This window comes from Pelobates fuscus, chromosome 8, assembly GCF_036172605.1.
Source record: "Pelobates fuscus isolate aPelFus1 chromosome 8, aPelFus1.pri, whole genome shotgun sequence".
Lineage (NCBI taxonomy): Eukaryota > Metazoa > Chordata > Amphibia > Anura > Pelobatidae > Pelobates > Pelobates fuscus.
This window is the reverse complement of record NC_086324.1, coordinates 72,051,214-72,069,771: the sequence shown is the minus strand read 5'-3', so window position 1 is coordinate 72,069,771 and position 18,558 is coordinate 72,051,214.

Genomic DNA, 18,558 nt, shown 5'->3' with positions numbered 1-18,558 from the left:
TATGTCATCCTCAACTGGATATCTAGTCATTCTGATGCTATTTTTATATTTTAGTGGCACTTTATATTAAATTGTTCTTACTATTTATTTATTTGACTCTTAAATGGCTCCTATATTGTTCTTGGTATTTAATTATATAGCCCTTGTGCCTAGTTTTGCCGGCGTTCAGTCTGAATGACAGGACGTTTGGGAATATTGACAGGAAGCATCGCAAGATCACGGAGGAAAGGTGAGAATTGTGGGAAATCGCTCTGACTACAGGAAACAGAATATTTTGTTCCTCCGCTGGTCAGAGATGGTCAGGCGTAGGAAACATTCATAAGACAAAATACTCCCTGCTTTGTCTTATGTTTTAAAGAAAACTAGAGCAGATAGGAAGAAATGAAGAACATATCCTGACAGAGGGATCACTCACCTGAACATGCATCCATTATAGGGTGCTACTGGGGCAATAATATACAAAATACACATTGTTTATTGTTTAGTGAATTAGCGAGTGCGCTGGATTGTGTATTTTGTATATTTTGGCCCCAGCAGCACCCTATAATGTATGCATGCTCAGGTGAGTGCAGCCCTCTTGGTTTCATATATATATATATATATATTTGGGAGTCCAGGCCAACGCCTTGGTTTTGCACCCCTCCCTGTTACAGGTGCCTCATTCCAGGACCCTATTTAGCCTTGACTTGCAGAGAGTCCCAGTAAGGAAGCATTTCCCAAGTAAGTGGATTAATCTCATAAGAGCAGACATTAGACTGTGAGAGTAGGACCTGCCAAGAATGGGGTACATTGACGTTGTGGCAGGCTTATGCAATATATGATCATACAATGTAACTAAGCCCCCATTATTTTTTGCCTAGGTGACGTTTTTTTAAATAAAACTATTACAATCTCTAAGATTTGAAAACATTGTTTAGTGAATTAGCGAGTGCGCTGGATTCTGTATTTTGTATATTTTGGCCCCAGCAGCACCCTATAATGTATGCATGTTCAGGTGAGTGCAGCCCTCTTGGTTTCATATATATATACACTTCATCTGATTTTTGAGTAAACGTATAGAATTGTTCTATATCTGACTGCATATATTAAGTGTACGCATGCACTTCCTAAAAATAAAACCTACCAACTTACACCCACTGACCATTTAAAAGAGGGTAACACTGAGATAGTCAGCTGTCAATTTTGCTTTGCTGTGATCCCTGCAAACCATACACTGACACATGATGTTTATCGTCTACAAAGAAATGCCTTAGAGTTATACATCCTCCCAACTCCAATGTGATCCTCTTGTAAATGGAAGAGAGTTTTGGAAGTTGAAGTTCATCAATTGCCACAATTTCTGCACCTGCAACTGTATGTATTTGTTCTTGATTCAGCAACAAACTGCCTATTGTGTATAATGTGTGCAGTAGCAATGTAAATACTGCATTATTTATTCTATTCGTTGTTTTCAAAAATGTGTCTAGTTTCACACACACAATTTATATTTCTAGCTCCACATTAACTCACATTGTTTGGAAGGATCCCTTAATGTATCTGCTACCTGATGTCAGAAGCAGCTGACTGCAATCAACAGGGGACAAACCGCATTTGTCAGTAACAGACCTCCATTGCAGACTGCTGAGCTCTTTTAAGTAGTATACTCTGTTTGGATCAAATCATGGTAACAGTGCTGGTCATATAGACTGAACATGGAAGCAGTGGCGTCTCCAGGTTTCATACTTAGGGGGAGGCACACAAGGGGCCAGAGACAAAAGTAGGGGGGCAGTTATACAATGTGTGTGTGTGTAATATATATTACACACACACGTATACACCCTGTTTCAAATTATTATGCAAATTCTATTTAAGTGTCACAAAGATTAAATATTTAGTTTTTCAGTTTAACTCATGGATGGCATTGTGTCTCGGGGCTCTTTTGATCACTGAAAACAATCTCTGACATCTGTGATAATTAGATTGCCAGGTGAACCCAATTTAAGGAAAAACTACTAAAGGAGGGTGTTCCACATTATTAAGCAGAGCACCATTTTCATGCAATATGGGAAAGAAAAAGGATCTCTCTGCTGCCGAAAAGAGTGAAATAGTTCAATGCCTTTACGAGGTATGAAAACATTAGATATTTCACGAAAACTTAAGCGTGATCATCGCACTATTAAGAGATTTGTGGCTGATTCGGTTCGTGCAGATAAAGGCACATTGAGGAAGATTTCTGCCAGATCCATGCATCGGATCAAGAGAGCAGCTGCTAAAATACCATTACATAGCAGCAAACCGATATTTGAAGCTGCTGGTGCCTCTGGAGTCCCACAGACATCAAGATGTAGATTCCTCCAGTATTGCAACTGTGCATAAACCTTCTATTCGGCCACCACTAACCAATGCTCACAAGCAGAAACGGCTGCATTGGGCAGAAAAATACATGAAGACTAATTTTCAAACAGTCCTGTTCACTGATGAGTGCCGTGCAACCCTGGATGGTCCAGATGGATGGAGTAGTGGATGGTTGGTGGACGCCCACCCTGTTCCAACAAGGCTGTGACGTCACCAAGGTGATGGTGGTCATGTTTTGGGCCGGAATCATGCGAAGAGAGCTGGTCGCCCCTTTAGGGTTCCCGAAGGTGTAAAGATGACCTCTGCAAAGTATGTGGAGTTTCGGACTGACCACTTTCTTCCCTGGTACAGAAGGAAGAACTATGCTTTCCGTAATAAAATCATCTTCATGCATGACAATGCACCATCTCATGTTGCAAAGAATACCTCTGCATCAATGGCTGCTATGGGGATAAAAGGATAGAATGTCATGGTGTGGCCTCCATCCTCCCCTGGCCTCAATCCTATTGAGAACCTTTGGAGCATTCTCAAGCAAAAGATCTATGAGGGTGGGAGTCAGTTTACATCCAAACAGCAGCTCTGGGAGGCTATGCTGACATCTTCCAAACAAATTCAAGCAGAAACTGTCCAAAAACTCACAAGTTCAATGGATGCTAGACTTGTGAAGCTGCTATCAAATAAGGGGTCCTATGTTAAAATGTAACGTGACCTGTTAAAATGTTTAAAAAGTTAAAATGTTGTTATAAGTTTGATTGAAATAGCTTTTTTTTTTTTTTTTTTTTTTTGTGCAGGTGGTTACAGGATATCGACATACGCCACAACAGCGTGATTCAAGGTATACAGAAGTTAGGCAGTGGCATGAAATTTTGGAAATTTTTATATATTTAGAACAAGCTTGGTTAAACGAGATATTGTGTATATTTGTGTGTGTTAGGATGAATAACAGTCGATTGGGTGTCGTTTATATAATCATGTTGCTATCAGTTAGATTGAAGTTGTGTGCACATTTTAAGATTCAAGAATGTTAACCCTGTTATACATAGTGATTGGTGTCTAATTTTGCATGACAGTTGGTTGTGTTCAGGGTGATGCGTAATGTATGGAGATATGCCCAGTGGGTTACAGGTCGATGGGATTGCACCTTATAGGGCAGCCAGCCAGATATCTATGTATAGTTAACAAGATGTTTTATGTCCCAGGGGCAGCAGGATGTTGTATGTCCCAGGGGGAGCAGGATGTTGTATGTCCCAGGGGGAGCAGGATGTTGTATGTCCCAGGGGCAGCAAGATGTTGTATTTCCCAGGGGCAGCAAGATGTTGTATGTCCCAGGGGCAGCAAGATGTTGTATGTCCCAGGGGCAGCAAGATGTTGTATGTCCCAGGGGCAGCAAGATGTTGTATGACCCAGGGGCAGCAAGATGTTGTATGACCCAGGGGCAGCAAGATGTTGTATGACCCAGGGGCAGCAAGATGTTGTATGTCCCAGGGGCGCACTAAACCTCCAGTTGTTGGAGGCAATGGTATATACGTGGTTAGGAAGGTAGCCCCACCATATATTGCTTGGTATTCGTTAAGCTAGGCAAGGTAAACAAAGAAGAACATTATGCTCACAGACATTTAGAATTCACTATAATGCGTTGGTTTACAAGTTATGCATGTTGCCCCGTTTGGTATGTTGAGGTAGGCGGGGAGCATTATTATCCCGTGGAGCCTAGCATCATGGTGGTCTGTTGTCGCTGTCATCTGTGCCTTGGTAAAAAAAGTTCATCTTTTTCGGGTACAGCGCTGATGAGGTTACGCCAGGGTAGTGGAGTGAGATGTGTTCTCGGTTCTCCATTGTGTTGAAGTTGTGTTGCTTTGTGGCGTCTTCCACGCTGGTTAAAGTGTGGTCTTCCGTAAGTGGTGTGCGGCTCGTTGTGTGGGAGACCTGCTTCCCGGCTTGTCTGGGATGGAGGTGTTCGCTTGCGTGCCTTCAGTGTGATCCTTTGTGGTGCGGGTACTGGTTTGCTGTGCCCCCGGCTTTTCCGCATGATTTGCTTGATTTGGGCCAGCATTGGAGCTGTGGTCAGAGCCCCGGATCGTGTCCCAGAGGTTGTGTGTCTTGTCGGGGCACTTTGCTGTGAGTTTCCCTCTGGTTGTTGTGGGTATCGGTCTGGCTTGAGCTTGTGAGCGCTTTGTGTAGTGGGACCCTGATACACACTGACACAGAGCAGAATAGGGACTGTTCCTCCTACATAGGGTCACTTGGCAGATATGGATTGACACCTGTCCTCAGGGACCCTGATACACACCGACACAGAGCAGAATAGGGACTGTTCCCCCTACATAGGGTCACTTGTCAGATATGGATTGACACCTGTCCTCAGGGACCCTGATACACACTGACACAGAGCAGAATAGGGACTGTTCCCCCTACATAGGGTCACTTGGCAGATATGGATTGACACCTGTCCTCAGGGACCCTGATACACACTGACACAGAGCAGAATAGGGACTGTTCCTCCTACATAGGGTCACTTGGCAGATATGGATTGACACCTGTCCTCAGGGACCCTGATACACACTGACACAGAGCAGAATAGGGACTGTTCCCCCTATGTAGGGTCACTTGGCAGATATGGATTGACACCTGTCCTCAGGGACCCTGATACACACTGACACAGAGCAGAATAGGGACTGTCCCTCCTACATAGGGTCACCATTTTTAGCCCAAGGCAGCTCATCTCATCAGGCCTTTTTTAGTCAAATGTATCGCCCAGTGTCAGTCCCTTTGGGATCCATCCCTCATTCATCTTAATAAAGGTGAGGTAATCTAGATTTTTTTGACCTAGGCGACTTCTCTTCTCAGTGACAATACCTCCTGCTGCACTGAAGGTCCTTTCTGACAGGACACTTGAAGCGGGGCAGGCCAGAAGTTCTATCGCAAATTGGGATAGCTCAGGCCACAGGTCAAGCCTGCACACCCACTAGTCAAGGGTTTCATCGCTCCTCAGAGTGTCGATATCTGCAGTTAAGGCGAGGTAGTCTGCTACCTGTCGGTCGAGTCCTTCTCTGAGGGTGGATCCTGAAGGGCTGTGGCGATGCGTAGGACTTAAAAAGCTCTGCATGTCCTCCATCAACAACACGTCTTTAAAGCATCCTGTCCTTGCCGGCGTGGTCGCGGGAGGAGGAGGAGGATTACTTTCACCTCTTCCCCTGTTAGATTCCCGTTGTGCTGTGACATCACCCTTATACACTGTGTAAAGCATACTTTTTAATTTATTTAGCAAATGCTGCATCGTTTCCGACTTGTTGTAATTTTGTAACATTTCAGCCACTTTCTGCTTATACCGGGGTTCTAGTAGCGTGGACACCCAGTACAGGTCGTTCTCCTTCAGCCTTTTTATACGAGGGTCCCTCAACAGGCACGACAGCATGAAAGACCCCATTTGCACAAGGTTGGATGCCGAGCTACTCATTTCCCGTTCCTCCTCAGTGATCTCAATGAAGGTATGTTCTTCCCCCCAGCCACGTACAACACCACGGGTACCAGATAGGTGACAACGAGCACCCTGGGATGCCTGTTGTGGTTGGTCTTCCTCCTCCTCCTCAAAGCCACATTCCTCCTCTGACTCCTCTTCCTCACAATAATCTTCCAGCGTTGCCGCAGGTCCAGCAAGCAATGCTGATAAGGCTGTTTCTGGTGGTGATGGTGACCACAACTCTTCCTCTTCCTCTTCACGCTCATCTACGGCCTGATCCAGCACTCTTCACAGCGCACGCTCCAGGAATAAAACAAATGGTATGATGTCGCTGATGGTGCCTTCGGTGCGACTGACTAGGTTTGTCACCTCCTCAAAAGGACGCATGAGCCTACAGGCATTGCGCATGAGCGTCCAGTAACGTGGCAAAAAAATTCCCAGCTCCCCAGAGGCTGTCCTAGCACCCGGTCATACAAATATTCATCAACGGCTTTTTCTTGTTGGAGCAGGTGGTCGAACATTAGGAGTGTTGAATTCCAACTTGTCGGGCTATCGCAGATCAAGCACCTCACTGGCATGTTGTTTCGCCGCTGGATATCTGCAAAGTGCGCCATGGCCATGTAGGAACGCCTGAAATGGCCACACACCTTCCTGGCCTGCTTCAGGACGTCCTGTAAGCCTGTGTACTTATGCACAAAGCGTTGTACGATCAGATTACACACATGTGCCATGCACGGCACATGTGTGAACTTGCCCAACTTCAATGCCGCCAACAAATTTGTTCCGTTGTCACAAACCACTTTGCCGATATCCAGTTGCTATGGAGTCAGCCACTTTTCCACCTGTGTGTTCAGGGCGGGGAGGAGTGCTTGTCCGGTGTGACTCTCTGCTTTCAAGCAAGTCAAACCCAAGATGGCGTGACACTGCCGTATCCGGGATGTGGAATAGTACCTGGGGAGCTGGGGGGGTACTGTTGATGTGGAGCAAGACACAGCCGCAGAAGAGGACTCAGCCGAGGAGGTTATGGAAGAGGATGGAGTAGGAGGAGTAGAGGAGGTGGCAGCAGGCCTGCCTGCAAGTCGTGGCGGTGTCACCAACTCCTCTGCAGAGCCACGCATTCCATGCTTGGCAGCCATCAGCAGGTTTACCCAATGCGCAGTGTAGGTGATATACCTGCCCTGACCTTGCTTTGCAGACCAGGTATCAGTGGTCAGATGAACCCTTGCCCCAACACTGAGTGCCAGACATGCCATTACTTCCTTTTGCACAATCGAGTACAGGTTGGGGATTGCCTTTTGTGAAAAGAAATTTTGTCCGGGTACCTTCCACTGCGGTGTCCCAATAGCCACAAATGTTTTGAACGCCTCAGACTCCACCAGCTTGCATGGTAAATGCTGGCGGGCTAATAGTTCAGACAAGCCAGCTGTCAAACGCTGGGCAAGGGGGTGACTTTCTGACATTGGCTTCTTACGCTCAAACATGGCCTTGACAGACACCTGACTGTGGGCAGATGAGCGGGAACTGCTCAAGGCGAGAGACGGAGTGGCGGATGGTTGAGAGGGGGCAAGGAGGACAGCAGTGGTTGACGTGGCTGAAGATGCTGGACCAGGAGGAGGATGGCGGCTTTGAGTTTGTGTGCTGCTTGTACTCATGTGTTGATCCCATAGGCGTTTGTGATGTGCGATCATGTGCCTACGCAAAGCAGTTGTACCTAGGTGGGTGTTGGACTTCCCACGACTCAGTTTCTTTTGGCACAGGTTGCAAATGGCATCGCTGTTGTCAGAGGCAGACACACACAAAAAATGCCACACTGCTGAGCTCTGCAATGACGGAATTCTGTTGGTGGACACAGCCTGCGTTGATTGGCGTGCTGTCGGGCTGACCCCGGGTGCCGATGCATGCTGTCTGACTGTGCCACTAGCTCCTTGCGACGACCTCCCCCTGCTTCCAACTCGTCTCCTCCTCCTCTCTGTCTCCATATCTGAACTTTCGCCCTGTTCTTCTTCTTGCCGAGCGGGCACCCACGTGACATTCATGGACACATCGTCATCATCAACCGCTTCACTTGTATCTGACAACTCAGCAAAGTAAGCAGCAGCGAGTACAACATCATCATCATCACACCGTACGTCCATGTGTGTAATGCTGCCTGACTGAGACATATCCCTGTTATCTACATCCTTTGGCAATAATGGTTGAGCATCACTCATTTCTTCAAACGGATCTGTAAATAACTCCTCTGATAGATAAAGTGAAGCGGCTGTGGTGCTAGTGTTGGTGGTGGCTGCACACGGGTGAGTGGTATCTTGAGAGGTGCCCGAAGCTAAGCTGGAGGAGGATGGTGCGTCAAGGTTCCGAGCGGAAGCTGTAGAAGATTGGGTGTCCTGTGTTAGCCAGTCAACTATGTCCTCAGAACTTTTCAAGTTCAGGGTACGTGGCCTCTGAAAATTGGGCATTATTCTAGGGCAAAAGGGAATCACAGCACCATGACCACGACGGCCCTTGCGGGGTGGCCTGCCTCTGCCTGTCATTTTTTTTTTGATTAGTGGTACTATGCGTGCAAGCTGTGAGACCAGATATGAGTGGCAATGTGCACTTGCAGAGGTTGGCAGAGTACACGCTGTAGGCCTGACACACCCGCTTGAAGACAACTAACTGCTATTCAATCTATAACAGTGAAAAAACTTTTTTGGTTTTAAATGCACGCTATTGTGACACCAGATATTAGTGGCAATGTGCACTTGCAGAGGTTGGCAGAGTACACGTTGTAGGCCTGACACACGCGCTTGAAGACAACTAACTGCTATTCAATCTATAACAGTGGAAAAAGTGTTTTGGTTTTAGCAGAGATCAGATGAGTCCTTCAGGACTGTAGTGGACACTGAATACACTAGCCTGGCTATACATTTCCCTATCAAATGAGCAGCAGCTACACTTTCCCTCCTCTATCTAAGAATGCAGCTTCAGAATGAATCTAAAATGGATGCTGTACAGGAGGTGGGAGGGTCTGGAAGGGAGGGTCTGCTGCTGATTGGTTGGAATGTGTCTGCTGACTGTGAGGCACAGGGTCAAAGTTTAGTCAATGATGACGAATAGGGGGCGGATCGAACCGCGAATGTGTTCACCCGCCGTGGCGAACGCGATCACGCTATGTTCGCCAGGAACTATTCGCCAGCGAACAGTTCGGTACATCACTATTGATAACATGAGAATTATGCTGACTGTTATTTACATCAATTATTTAGGTAAATGAGAAAAATATAATTAGTATAATAATTTGGAACAGGGTGTACATACATACACAGAGCTCGACAAATCCCAGGTCGCCATGCAACGACATTTCGCCCTGGCACCTGGCATTTGTCAGCCCTTTGCTAAGCTGCACAGGAAATATTAAAGCCGGCCACCTAGGGGAGTTCCTCTCTGCATCCTTGCGCGCGCCCTTAAATGTTTCCTGCGCAACTTAGCAAAGGGTTGACAAATAAAAATAGCAATTTGTGAGTGTGTGAGAAAATGTGTGTATGTGTGTGTGTCTCAGTCAATGTGTGTGTCTCAGTCAGAGAGTCTGTGCCTGTCACTGTATGTCTGTCAGAAAGTGTGTATGTCTGTCAGTGTATGTGTCAATCAGAGATTGGAGGCGGATCTTGCGTACGGGGAGGCGATCTTCCATGCAGGAGCCGTGCTTGTGTCCCGGGGAAGCTGCTACACAGTGGCGGAACTAACGATGAGTGGGCCCTGGTGCAAAAACTGTTTTGGGCCTCTGGAAACACATGCCCATCAGGTGCACGGGCCACTCGATGGGCCCCGGTGTAACCGCAACACTAGCACTCCCTGTAGTTCCACCGCTGTGCCTTCCTTATTACAGGCAAGAAACCTTTTTTTTTACAAAAACTAGAAAAACTTTTCAGGAGATGCAAGATAATTTTCCATGGTGTTTAGAAGAGGTTGTGGTGAAGTGTGTGTGTGTGTATATAGGAGTCTGTTTATGGTGTACTATGTGCATCTAAGGACTGTAGTGTGAGTGTATGTGTATTTGGGTTGCATTGTGTGCTTAACAAAGAGCTGTAGTTATATATATATATATAATGTGTGTGTGTGTGTGTGTGTATATATATATATATATATACAAAAATTGATAGGATTTGCACTCCAGCCTTCCTCAAGTGTCTGCCCGGTGCTCGGCTGCACAAATGTATAGCGTTTAGAAAAAAGCCAGCACTCAAGGACTTTTTAGTTGTCAAAAGAAAAAACCTTTTATTCCAATTTGTCTGAAGGACGACATTTCAGTCCACCGTTGTGGACTTTCATCAGGACACCATATATATATTAGATTCGGTGTGTAATGGGGTTAAGCATGTATGTATGTGGGTGAACAGATGATGTGTGTGAGGGGGTGCACTGTGTGTGTATGCAAAGGTGTACTCTGTGTTGGTGGGAGTGTACTGTATGCGAGGGGTTCAATGTCTCAATGTGAAGGGTGTACTGTGTTCAGGGGGGTGTAGAGAGTGGGATAGGAAAGAGCTTTACAATTTTTACTTTCATAATTAAAAAAAAATATTTTTTTTAAGGAATATTCCCCTTTCCCTGATCTTACCTTGCAGGGAGGGGGTCGCACAATCAGATCCATGGTGGGTGAGAAAGCTGCCTATCCATCAGGTACAGGGGAGTTCACGGGATGAGAGGTACTCAAGCACTTACACAAACTGACCCATACAAAACCACAGACTGACCCATACACACACAGACAGACTGCCCCTCCACCCCCCCCCCCACCCCCCACACACGCACACACACACACGGGTACAGGGGAGGTCATGAGATGAAAGGTTTCTCTCTTGGAGCTCAAGCACTTACACAGACTGACCCATACAAAGCCACAGATTGACACATACACACACAGACTGACCCACACACACATAGACCGACCCCCACACACTGACCCATATACACAGACTGATCTCCCCCTCCCCCCCACACACACTGACCCACCCCAAACACAGACTGGCCCATACACACACAAACTGACCCCCTCACGCACAGACTGATCCCCCACACTACACACAGACTGACCCATACACACACAGACTGACACCCCAAAGCCCCCTACACAGAGCGTCACCCCCCCCCACACACACACACAGACTGACCCATACACACTGACTCTCACACACACACAGACTGAATCACACATAGGGTTGCCACCTTTTTTGGAAAACAATCCCAGGTGTGCTCACCTCTGTCCCCCCCTAGTGATGCCACTGCCTGGAAGATCTGGATGCAGTCACCATAATGAATACATACAATCCCTTACATTGGCAAATATTTCCATTTTCATAGCTACTTTGGTTGGTTTAGCTCATCTCCTCTATAGGTGGATTTAGGAGGTGAATAGAAGGGCTGGGCGTGATTTTAGTTCTGTACATGTCCATGTTTGAGAAAACTTTGTTCGTCTCGGTGTGAGCAGGTAATTAATTAATTACTGACTTTTTAGGTTTTTTTTTAATCCGCTTTTTAAATAAAAATTACTCCTGCTGCTCTGCTTTTTTCATTAATGTACAAGATTACAAAAAGAAATACAAGTTTTACCTTAATATGTTTTTAATACAGATGTGACAGAAGCTCCCATGCCAATGCCTTTTGTAGAGGGTTAAAGGCCAGCCTCTTACCCACAGACTATGGATGGAGGGATGTGACCGCCGCAATTCACAGATTTTACGATTAACATGACGTAAAGTCATGATTTCATTAATGACACGGAGGCTCCCATTATGCTGCACTCTTTCTTTATTTCCCTCAGCAGCAAAGAAAAATAACATTAAATCACTATAAAAAGAAACCAGTAAATAACCTGGACCTCAAGTCAAGCTGGAAGAGAAAGGAGAATATTGTAATATCCAAGTTTAAAGCTGTGAAATTATGTCTCCTGTGAAGTGTTGAATAGGTCTAAAGTAGAAATCATGGAATGTAGACTCTGAAGACTAGCCGCTCTCATAATATCCTCCAAGCGACAACCAATCAAGGAAGCCTTAGAAGCCATTGCCCCACAAACTGAATGAGGCGCAAAACACATAGGTATCAATACCTGCTAGAGACATAACGTATTTGACCCATCAGGCTAGGGTAAACACCGGAAGACATGACTTTTGGAAGGAGATGAAGAGTTCCTGTTTCAAAGTATTCTGTAACATAGTGGAATGAAGTTCATACTCCCATAAGTATGCAACAGGGCAAAAGAGAGATCTATCAGGGGAAGCTGGGTATAAAACAACTTTAGAGGAGGTTTTTGTCCTCCGAGAAATTTAAAGAGGACACCTTCTGGAGTAAAGGAACGAGCAACAACATTAAGAGCTTGTACGTCAGAAACCCTCTTGCAAAAAAAAAAAATTCAAGACAATAGAGACGTCCCACAAGAATGAGTATCGAGGTAAGGGTGGATGAGCAAAACAAATTCATGGCAGGATTTCAACCGACAGGCATCCAATCGAAACTTTGATGACCAGCAGAAATGGACGATCGGTAAGGTCGGTAAGGTTCACAGTGAGATAGAGAAGTCAGAAAATGGAGGACAGACATAAAAGGAGCCAATATGGGATCCAAATTTAATTTCATGCACCAACTATGCCATCTGCTCCAAGCAAATTTCTAAACCTGTCTTGTGTCAGGTGCCCATGCACCCTCGATATGTCGGATAATTGATTGCATAACTCCTTCAACAGACCAAGGTGCCCTGAGTCAACCATACCATGAGATGCAAGAGACCTTGGAGAGCAAGGAGATGAGGCAGACCGTCTGGATCCTAAAGAAGGCACTCGAGAGATGGAAGGAGACGTGGAAGGTCGATAGCCATCTCCTGAAGAGGAGGGAACTATGGTTGGGACGGCGATAGAGGAGCCACGATCACCAGGTGCTGGATTGGTGACGTAGATGAAGGCTACCGGGAATCAGTGCAAAGGGCGGAAAAGCGTAATTCCTTGAAGACCAATCTTGGGAGAAAACATTCATAGCCAGGGCTGTCGGATCTGCTCTCCAACTGAAAAAATGGGGAAGTTGAGCATTCAAACGAGAAGCAAAAAGGTCTATTTCCAATAGACCTCATATGTTCCAGATGTCCTGGAAGACCGTGGAATCCAAGTGCCAGACGCTGGAACCTCTGAGTTGGCGTGAATATCAGTCCGCTGTAGTGTTAGAGAGACCTTGAATATATTCTGCCGTGACTGAAATGCCGTGCATAAGGCAAAATTGCCAGAAATCGTGAGCCATGCAGGTCAGAATTTTGTATTTTGTGTCTCCAGGTGATTGATGTACCGGACAGCTGAAATATCTTCAGAAGGATAGCACATTGGGCTTGAGTTGGGGAGAAACTGCGGACTGCAAAGGAACCATCCAGAAGTTCCAAACAATTGATGTGGAGTGTCGATTCAAGGTGTGACCATCTGTCCTTGGTGGAAATATTTCTGCATTAAACGCCCCAACCGTGCAAATTTGCATCGGATATGATTATTAGATCTGGAACTGTACAGAATATGGTGCGTTCATTCCAAGATTCCATGTGAAGAAGCCACCATTGGAGTTCGTCCTTTGCTTCTGAGTCCAGAGTAATCATAAAATAGAAATATAACAACAAGTGAAAAGGTGGCACTTTAAAAATTGAGACACAAACTGGTAATGTGAACCTTAGCAAATGAAGCAGCACCTATAAGTGTATTAGCCCATAAAACCCTGAAATATAGTAAAAACAGAAAAATATGTGCGCTAAAATTCAAAGTGCAAATTTGTCTAGCAGCATCAACTATGTGAAATAAAGTGCAATATGCTTTCCGTTCATAAAAAGTGAATGTGCATGTCCAATCAATACTGTGGCGGAACCAGCCTCCCCACTGGGCCTTGGAGAAGACTGATTGCCAGCCTCCTGCCCTGTGACTATGGCCCCATGTTGAAATGCTTGACTTTGCCCTGCAAAGACCCGAAAGCTGGGTCATTCGGTACTTTCCCTATTTGAACAGTGATACCCCAGATAGCTATGCCATGAAGCCCATTCGTATAACGAAAGACTATGTGAAAGACTTTGGCTCCATGGCAATTGAACTGTATGTATGTGATCTGAGCGCCATTCAGTAATAATGTGCGCTCAGATCTAAGCTATCTGGGGATATGTTGAATGTACCTGTTTTATGCAATGACTGCACAGTTATATATATTTATGTATTTTATTGTCTTTTGCTACCATGTGGCTAATGGAGTTTTGCCTCTCTCCTTGGAGATAATTGGATTACTTCCCAATTATCTCCAGGATAGAAGACTCTGTGGAACCTGTTTTGGGCAGAAAAGCCATGCTTCATTTGGTCACAAAGGACTTCGATCTAACTTTTGACACACTGGACCAATTTGTATGATTTTGACGTATGTTTGTATTTGGAGTGTGATTCTGAAAATGTAAGTTTTATGTGAATGTGATGCATACTTTTAAAGTTATGAATATTGTGTACAACTTATGTATTTTCCTGCCTGTGATAATTACATTAACCCATTGTGTAAGGTAATTGTATCACAGGCAAAGGGGAGGATTTTGTGTGGGAGTGTATTGTACGTGTTTATTGGTTGTTTTACAAAACCCTGTGGGTGGTACTAATGTGTAAGAATGTGTATATAAGAACAATAAACCCACAGCTCTGGCAGTTCTACTTCACCCTCAATTTGGAGTGCCATCTCCTATTGGGGGAATCTGCTACAAGGGATTGCTATGCTAGTCATTAGTCATACTCCCTTGCTATATCACTACTAAGCTCTTGTAAGAGCTTGTTCCTGTCTTGCTCTCTGAAGGAGTCTACAGTGGTTATGGTGTCGGCTGGAGTACTTGGAGCCCTCAGGAAGCGATACGAGCATCCTTCAATGGAGGTACCCAGTCGGGGTGCCCGTCAATCCGTTACAAATACATATTAGTATAAAAGTGCAAATTGCAGAAAACACTTTAAAGTGATCTAGTGCACAAATAAATATGAACTTACACTAATAACACATCTGAAGTCAATCACAGATTCAAAAGGCAATACATAGAAGAAAATACAAAATGTATATAGTGTAATATTGCAAGGTAAAAGTGTTAAGTGAATAATAGGATAAGAGATTCAGTCACAGACATAGAGCAGATGAGTCTGCTCTACCTTGAATAGCCCAAATGTGCAGAGATTTCCACTGCAGCCAATAAGGATAAAACAATGTATTTTCACAAATACAGATAAAACAGCTGGATAGCAAAATTCACCGTACATAAGTTCTCCGTACACGCTTACATTATCTGAAGAAGCCGATCCCTCGGCAAACGCGTCATCTGACCAGGAGTGTGACGTCATCACATACGCTCCACCTCCCGGAAGTATCCTGAGGACACTACCTAACTCGAGCGTGTCCGGGGAACTTTTATTAGCCGGCGGCTACATGAACTCGTGACAGGACTGTCATATCTAGGATCCGGTGAATTTTGCTATCCAGATGTTTATCTGTATTTGTGAAAATAAATCGTAAATCGTTCTTGGGAACCAAGAAAAGGTTGCTCACATAACCCAGGGTATGGGCTGGAATCTCTACGATGGCTTGTTTGCGCATCAGTTCTTTTATTTCCACAAAGACAAGGTCTGCGTCTCGTTGGGAAAAAACAATTTCCCGCGATGGGGAACATTGAACAGGTAGAGAAAGGAAGTCTATGCAATACCCTTTCACAGTGTGAAGAACCTAAGCATCTGGTGAAATGAGGGACCATACATGGGAAAAATGTGTGAGCCTGCCCCCCCCCCCACTATCAGTACGGAAGAATGGAGATTGTGAAGACTTACCATAAGGTCTTCATCCTGAAGGAGCACCTCTTGGGCCACTAACAACCCAGGGTCGACCACGTTGTGGGAAGAAGGTTGGTATAGTGCATTGTTCAAAGAAATCAGCTCGGCTAGTATAAGAGCCTTGGTTCTATCTAAAATAACTTTTTATTCAGCCTGACAGACGGCTCCTGACTTTTCTGGCCCTAGCAAAAAAAACACAATTTTTTTTTGTTAAATAGCTTGTGCTTTTTCTAGAGCAGTCAATGGGTGGACAAAGGAGCCCAATTCTGTTACAAAATTGTCCTCAAAGAGAGAACCTTTTGCCTGTGCATCCCACTTGTTTAGAGCCTTAGTTACTCGTTTGGGCTCAATCTTGAGCAAGATCGATTTGCTGCATTCTATAACAACCGCATTGTTGGTGTTGCAAACTTAAATTACTCTCTGGATCTAACCACTTAGGAGTGTTTAGCCTTATACGAGGCCTTGCGGCCAGGCTGAAGCAGAGCAGGTGTAAGTACAGGTACTGCCACCTGAGTAGTCGGCTGAGCTGATCTCTGTACCTGTAACAGGGCCTGGGCAAATGTCTTTGAAAGTGAATCAGACATAAACCCCATCACTGACACCAGGGCCTTCGTCATTGCTTTTGCCATGGAAGTGTCAATCTTCCCCAAGCCTAAAGTCCTTTAAAGAGGGGATCTCTCTCTACATACCTCAAAACAGAATGCACGTGTCATGGTTGATTATATATTTATATATAGGCCCATACCCTAAGGGCCACCCAGTGAGCATGTTCCAGCAGGGGTCCGGTCGGCGCTGTGGCCCTTTAACAGCGCGACCGGTCACCGGGCCCTTGCTTAACGGCTGCATGGGAGGAAGTGATGTTCGCGAATCACTTCCTCCCACCTCAAAGACATCGGGCCGCGCAGGAGGCTGCTGAGCCAGGATCCAGAGAGCAGGGGGAGCAAGCAGAGCCAGACCCCCAACTACCCCAGCCAGCACACTGGACCCCAGGGAAGGAAGCCTCTTTCAAAGGTAGGAAACTGAAGAGTGTCTGTGTGTGTGTGTGTCAGTATGTCTGTGTGTGTGTCAGTATGTCTGTGTGTGTGTCAGTATGTATGTCTGTGTGTGTCTCAGTATGTATGTCTGTGTGTCAGCATGTATGTGTGTGTGTCAGTATGTATGTCAGTATGTATGTATGTCTGTGTGTGTCTGTGTGCCATTTTTTTTGTGTGTGTCAATATGTCTGTGTGTGTGTCAATATGTCTGTGTGTGTGTCAGTATGTATGTCTGTGTGTGTGTCAGTATGTCTGTCTGTGTGTCAGTTTGTATGTCTGTGTGTCAGTTTGTATGTCTTTGTGTGTGTCAGTATGTCTGTGTGTGCGTCAGTATGTGCGTGTGTGTGTCAGTATGTATGTATGTCTTTGTGTGTGTCAGTATGTATGTCTTTGTGTGTGTCAGTATGTATGTCTGTGTGTGTGTATGTATGTCTGTGGGTCAGTATGTATGTGTCAGTCAGTATATGTCTGTGTGTCAGTATGTATGTGTCAGTCAGTATATGTCTGTGTGTCAGTTTGTATATCTGTGTGTGTGTCAGTATGTATGTGTGTTTGTCAGTATGTATGTGTGTGTCAGTTTGTATGTCTGTGTGTGTGTGTGTCATTATGTATGTCTGTGTGTGTGTGTCAGTATGTCTGTTTGTGTCAGTTTGTGTGTCTGTATGTATGTCGGTGTGCCATACGTATGCCATATGTATGTCTGTCACAGTGTCTGTGTGTGTGTGTGTGTGTGTCAGTGTGTATCTGTATGTTGTCAGTATGTATGTATCTGTGTGTGTGCCAGTGTGTATACCTGTGCATGTATCTGTATGTAGCCAATGTGTGTATCTGCATGTGTGTCAGTGTTTGCATTTGTCAGGTTATGTATCTGTGTGTCTGTATGTTGTCATTGTGTGTGTCTGTATGTCTGTCTGTGTGTCAGCATGTATGTGTGTGTGTCAGTATGTCTGTCAGTATGTATGTTTGTGTGTGTGTCAGTATGTATGTGTGTGTGTCTGTGTGTCAGTTTTTTTGTCTGTGTGTGTCAATATGTGTGTGTGTCAGTATGTATGTCTGTGTGTCAGTATGTATGTGTGTCAGTAGGTCTGTCGGTATGTATGTCTGTCTGTGTGTCAGTATGTTTGTCTGTGTGTCAGTATGTATGTCTGTGTGTGTGTCAGTATGTCTGTGTGTGTGTCAGTATGTCTGTGTGTGTGTCAGTATGTCTGTCAGTATGTATGTCTGTGTGTGTGTCAGTATGTCTGTCAGTATGTATGTCTGTGTGTGTGTGTCAGTATGTATGTCTGTGTGTGTCAATATGTCTGTGTGTGTGTGTCAGTATGTATGTCTGTGTGTCAGTATGTATGTGTGTCAGTAGGTCTGTCGGTATGTATGTCTGTGTGTGTGTCAGTATGTCTGTCTGTGTGTCAGTATGTCTGTCTGTGTGTCAGTATGTATGTCTGTGTGTGTGTCAGTATGTATGTCTGTGTGTGTGTCAGTATGTCTGTGTGTGTGTCAGTATGTCTGTCAGTATGTATGTCTGTGTGTGTCTGTCAGTATGTATGTCTGTGTGTGTGTGTCATTATGTCTGTCTGTGTATCAGTATGTCTGTCTGTGTGTCAGTTTGTATGTCTGTGTGTCAGTTTGTATGTCTGTGTGTCAGTATGTATGTATTTGTGTGTGTCAGTGTCTATGTCTGTCTTTGTGTGTGTCAGTATGTCTGTCTTTGTGTGTCAGTATGTCTGTGTGTGTGTCAGTATGTATGTCTGTGTGTGTGTCAGTATGTATGTCTGTGTGTGTGTCAGTATGTATGTCTGTGTGTGTGTCAGTATGTATGTGTCAGTCAGTTTGTATGTCTGTGTGTGTGTGTCAGTTTGTATGTCTGTGTGTGTGTGTCAGTATGTCTGTTTGTGTCAGT